Source organism: Xiphophorus hellerii, chromosome 18 (assembly GCF_003331165.1).
Source record: "Xiphophorus hellerii strain 12219 chromosome 18, Xiphophorus_hellerii-4.1, whole genome shotgun sequence".
NCBI lineage: Eukaryota > Metazoa > Chordata > Actinopteri > Cyprinodontiformes > Poeciliidae > Xiphophorus > Xiphophorus hellerii.
Genome location: NC_045689.1, coordinates 2,920,015 through 2,926,020, shown reverse-complemented (window position 1 = coordinate 2,926,020; position 6,006 = coordinate 2,920,015).

Below are 6,006 nucleotides of genomic sequence, written 5' to 3'. Positions count from 1 at the left end.
CAGTTGATCCTGGCTTGTAATACTTTGTCCTGCCTGTAGGTGGTGTATGTCATCACTGCCATGATAACCCATCCAATACATCCAGTTCCCACAAGTCTGAACCAGATGTGATCTGTGCCATCTTAGTAGGGAAGTGCATGCACAATGCATAGTGGACCCATGGCTTCGAGACCATGGCTTTGTAAAGGAGATATGAACTCTCTGTGTGAATAATGAGGTTCTGGTGACTGGCAGACCAAGTACATGTAGAAACAAACATGTAGCAACAAACAAAAAGAAAACATGCAGACACTCTTGACCAATGTTGTGAAAACTGGTGTAGAGTGGTGAGATCTTTCCAGGTATACGCAGAAAATGGATCATAAAGGCCTGAGAGGCATAAGTAATCTTGCATTTTGATTTACTGTTGATTAAAAATATATATATTCTTGTATTTTAATTACTGATTGATTATAAGAAATGTATTCTTGTGTTTTGATTTATTAATGATTATAAAATAAGGATTTTTGTACTTTGATTTACTGATGATTATACAAAGAGTTGATGTAATAAATTGCAGATTAAGACATGAATAATATGATGAACTAGAAAATTCCTGAAGAAATTTAACCGGGGCCTGCCAAAGTGTGCCCGTTGGTTTGGACCCAGCGTTCTGATGCTAAAAATTAGCATCAATGCTAAGCTTAGCTCAAAAATTCCAAAGTAGCATGTGGAGAATCACAAGAATATTGACCAACATTGACTTGCACCATTTAGTATGATAAAGTAAGCTTATCAGCTCAAATTAGACAAAATGCTAATGTTAGCATGAATGCTGTCAGTAGCATGTGGTGCATCACTAGGATGTTTTCTATAATTGACTTACTCCATTCTGCATACTAGACATGGCTAATAAGTCAGAAAATAGCTAATAGCTTATTTAAGCTAAAAGGCTCATGCTAATGAACTGCCTTGCTGCGGCGGTGCACTAACCTGAGTGGGATATTGAGGGTTTTATTTTGAAAAAACCCGTAAGCTTCATATTAAGTCGCCACACTAATCCAATGTCTAACAGTGGTTTCTTTAAACCAGTCACATAAAGTCCAAAATAGCAATTACTTGATGTAAAAATTGTCACGGCTTTCATTTTGAAATTTTCAGTAAGCTTCATTTTAAATGGCCACTGTAATCCCATGTGTAACAATGGTTGGGTAAAATCAGTTCTAAAATGCCCAAAACACAAGTAGTTCTAACGGCCAGCTCAGACCTCTTTTGTAGGCACTGAGTGTCCGCCATGTTGTAGTTCTAACCTTGAGTCATTGTAGTTCTAAAGAGCAGCTCAGCTGTCCAGTGTGTGTGAGACAGAAAGGTGGAGAAAGAATCAGAATGGTGGAGAAAGAATTCTATCTTTGTGAGACACCCAGTCAGTTTATATGGAAAAAGCAGTCTCAACAACTCCTTGCCATTCAGGAACCGAGAGACGTATTGGAAAACTGTTTGAAGCATATGAGAGGGCTATTTGTCATCTCCCATAATACCGTGATTCATATCTGTAGCTCAATCACAGTAATAGCAGTGATGAGACAAAGATGGTGTGTGCTGAGCTCTGAAATTTTTCAGAAATACATGGAAGTGAATCTCGGAGATTTGACAGTTACCCTGGCGCATGATTTTGCTCTGAAGCACCTTGACAGAAAACTGTAAGCCTTACGACCCTGCTCTGATTCCAGCAGCACTTCCACCAGTAAACATCACGCATACTCCAGTGATCTTCTGTGTATTTAGGCATCCACATCGTCACCCACCAGCTGTGGCTTTGGACATGCTCCCAGATGACGCCAGAGAACATGCAACAGAAGGGGGTTGGAATGGCCCCTGGGAGCTGACCACCTGGGCACACTTGGTTTTGGAAGTCATCAGTCATTCCACCATTCCAGCAGTGGATCTACCAGATGTCCCACGGGAGCGTGGAGTGCGCACCACAGATCTGTACTATTACACCACCCCACTGGACGCATGGGGAAGTAATGCCGCAAGGCCCAAAGAGAAGTCAGCCCTGTATTGGGTAACAGCAGAATCCACCTTTTGTGACAAAGTGCTACAAGTCCCAGGAGGTGTGGCCCAAAGAGTGGGTACACCCTTCGACCCAAGCTCCACCCGACAGGTTCAAGTTTTGGTGCGGATGGTTGCTATCCCTCATAAGGAAATTTATTCCATTGGAGCAACGTTCATGCAAGTACCAAAAGAGCAAGTCTACGCAACCGCAATGTGCTCCGAACTCCCTGATAAGAAGGTCAGATCCAGCTCCTGGCAGTCATTCACATCTGGTCTGGGACCTCTAAAAGTGGCCCCTTTTTGAAACTCCCGAACAGTTCCATATCACTGTTCCATGTCATAACAAAACTCTACAAAAGGTTTGCAGTAAATTAAGTGAACCAGACCCAAGAGAACACTTAGCCCAAGAATCAAAGTGGCCATGATGGAACCAACACGTATGATGCGTATGGATAATTCACCAGATTCTGAAGAAAGTACCGACACTGAGGATGACGACCTGGAAATCTCTGAACAAACCCTGCTATGGAAATCGACCAAGATAACGGATAAAGCCCTTTGTATAAAACGTTTGCTTATGCTTTTCGCCCTACTATTTGCTGCTACAATTTTCATCACTATTTTCTATCTCATCGGGATTGGACCATGGCGTCTCACACACTCACGAGTCACCTATGGTCCCTCCACGTACGCCAATTTTAGTTGCTGGAACACCAGTACCATGTCCATCTTTGTGCCATGAGACCCCTGCACACCTGTCCAAAATCAAACCGCAAAGTTCAACAAGGACAATGGGAAAATGCATGTGGAGAGCCAAGCCTTCAATCTCAGTGACCCCACCATTGATGGCCTTCTAAATCGCACCTGGGAGATCTACAGATATGACTTCATGGAAGATGGAGTAGTTTGTTGGATCCGAGTTCTGCACAACAAGGTACGCAGAATTATTAGATGTAACTATATCCATCCAGACCAAGGGAGGCCGGAGTGGCATTGCAACATGGCCTGTCAACCCCTGGTGCTGCTCCCCAATCAAAGCTATTGGGAAAATGAGGTAGTTTACTCAGCTCCACACAAATCATCGGACTGTCGAACCTGGCTACCACGTTGGGAGTTTTGGGGCCACTATCACCTGAATTGTGAAATGAACTCAACCTCCACTCCACAACCACCCACCAAGAAAACAGCTGAACCATCCCAGAGGAAATATTTCTGATGTTAAACCAACTAAATGGCCTGAACCAGATATTTTCCAGAACATCACAGCTTTCCTCATCAAGCAAGAACCCTGACGTTTTCTGTTCCAAAATGAACAACAAGACTGCATGAGAGATCAATCAATCAATCAATCAAATTTTATTTGTATAGCACATTTCAGCAGCAAGGCATTTCAAAGTGCTTTACATCATTACAAACACAGAATCACAATGCAATATAGAATCAATAATCAAAACAAAGCATTAAGTCAAGTTCCATCAATAAATTTGTAGTTGATTACATTTCAAATACAATTCTAAACAGGTGGGTTTTCAGTTGAGATTTAAAAGAAGTCAGTGTTTCAGCTGTTTTACAGTTTTCTGGAAGTTTGTTCCAAATTCGTGGTGCATAGATGCTGAAAGCTGCTTCTCCTCGTTTGGTTCTGGTTCTGGGGATGCAGAGCAGACCAGAACCGGAAGACCTGAGAGGTCTGGAAGGTTGATACAATAAAAGCAGATCTTTAATGTATTGTGGTGCTAAGCCGTTCAGTGATTTATAAACTAACAACAGTATTTTAAAGTCTATTCTTTGAGCTACAGGGAGCCAGTGGAGGGACTTTAGAACTGGTGTTATGTGCTCTATCTTCCTGGTTTTAGTGAGAACGCGAGCAGCAGCATTCTGGATCAGCTGCAGCTGTTTGATTGATTTGTTGGACAGACCTGTGAAGACGCTGTTGCAATAATCAATACGACTGAAGATGAACGCATGGATGAGTTTCTCTAGATCTGGCTGAGACATTAGTCCTTTAATCCTGGAAATGTTCTTCAGGTGATAGAAGGCCGACTTTGTAACTGTCTTTATGTGGCTCTGGAGGTTCAGGTCAGAGTCCATCACTACTCCCAGGTTTCGGGCCTGATCGCTGGTTTTCAGTTGTAATAACTGAAGCTGTGCATTGACTCTAGATCGTTCCTCTTTAGGTCCAAAAATAATAACTTCAGTTTTGTTTCTGTTCAGCTGGAGAAAGTTTTGGCACATCCACACATTTATCTGTTCTAAGCATCTGTTCAGTGATTGGATGGGCTCTGAGTCACCTGGTGACATCGTAATGTAGAGCTGTGTGTCATCTGCATAGTTATGGTAGCTAATATTATTTCCTGTTATAACCTGAGCTAGTGGGAGCATATAAATATTGAATAAAAGGGGTCCTGGGATTGAACCTTGGGGTACCCCATATGTGACCTTTGACCTCTTTGATGAAAAGTTTTCAATTGAAACAAAGAAATCCCTGTTCTTTATGTAGGATTCAAACCAGTTAAGCACTGGACCGGAGAGTCCGACCCAACTCTCCAGTCGATTCAGTAATATGTCATGGTCAACAGTGTCAAAAGCTGCACTGAGATCCAACAGAACCAGCACTGTGGTTCTGCCACAGTCCGTATTTATATGGATGTCATTGAACACTTTTATGAGGGCGGTCTCTGTGCTGTGGTGAGCACGAAAACCAGACTGGAAGGAGTCAAAGAGGTTGGTTATAGTTAGGAAGCTAGTTAATTGTTTACACAGCTTTTTCAATAACTTTGCTGATGAATGGGAGGTTGGAGATCGGCCTGTAATTCTGCATTAGTGATTTGTCCAGATTGTTCTTTTTTATAAGTGGTTTGATTACTGCTGTTTTCAGAGCCTGGGGGCTCTGAAAAGTTTAACAAATTACATGCCTGCATCTGGAGCAAGTTTGTCACATGTAGGGGTTGTTATTATATGGTTTTGTCCTTAAGGGAATATTTGACTGTCTCATGGGTCCGTCGGCGTGAACTGAAGATAGAGTCTGAGACCTGGTTGGATGACACCTTCCCATGGATTTGGACAATTGGACCAGAAGCGTACTTCGAAGGAGACTTCCCGGAGGGGGCGTCTCGTTCCCCGGATGGGTTGAAAGGACCGCATTATGCAACCATTCATGTACAACACTTACCAACTCCTGATGACCTCCTAAAAATTAACAAGTGTGTAGCAAAAAAGAATTTTTGACAGCCTTAACGACACCAAATGGGTTAGAAATGAGGTCACATGAGCATGAGGTTGAAAACCTGCAAACAGAAAGGAGAAATATTAATCACAGATAACAATGAGTTCATTTTAACTCATTTCTCAAGTAATTATTTAATAATTTACTTGTAAGTTAACAGTGAATGAATAAATAAACTATATTCCAAGCAGTGAAACTAATCTGTTTCCAAACACATGAAAAATATTCCATCAAACAATAAGTCTAATTTGTTTTTCTGAATTATGTAAAGTGTGAATAATGTCGATTTCCTACCAGCGGTGCCTTGGAGGAAACTTTCACTTGAGGTTCTGTGTCTGAACAGAGATCATTGTTTAGCTCAGGTGAGCCAGGTTACCTGATAGATTTGGCTGCTGAGCTCCAGCAGTGAAAGGGGTGGGTGCGCTTGATTCTTTGTGCGGTGTGTGCCAGATGGGTGGAGATTGTGAATGCATTCAAAAGTTTTGGGTTTGCTGATTTAACTTGACAGCCATCCTTTATACCAGGGGTGCTAGCATTTAATGATCCTCATTTTTTAATAACTGCAAAACAATAGTGCCAAAAATCACACTTTAGCTGCCTTGTGCATGTCTAAAAACTTACATAAAAAACACCATTTTACAAGTTAGGACAACGTAAAATATGATAAAAATCTCATCAAAACAGCAAAAAAAAAGCAGCATTTACTTATTTAATAGATTCGTTGAGCACCGTCACATGTAAAAAGAGGC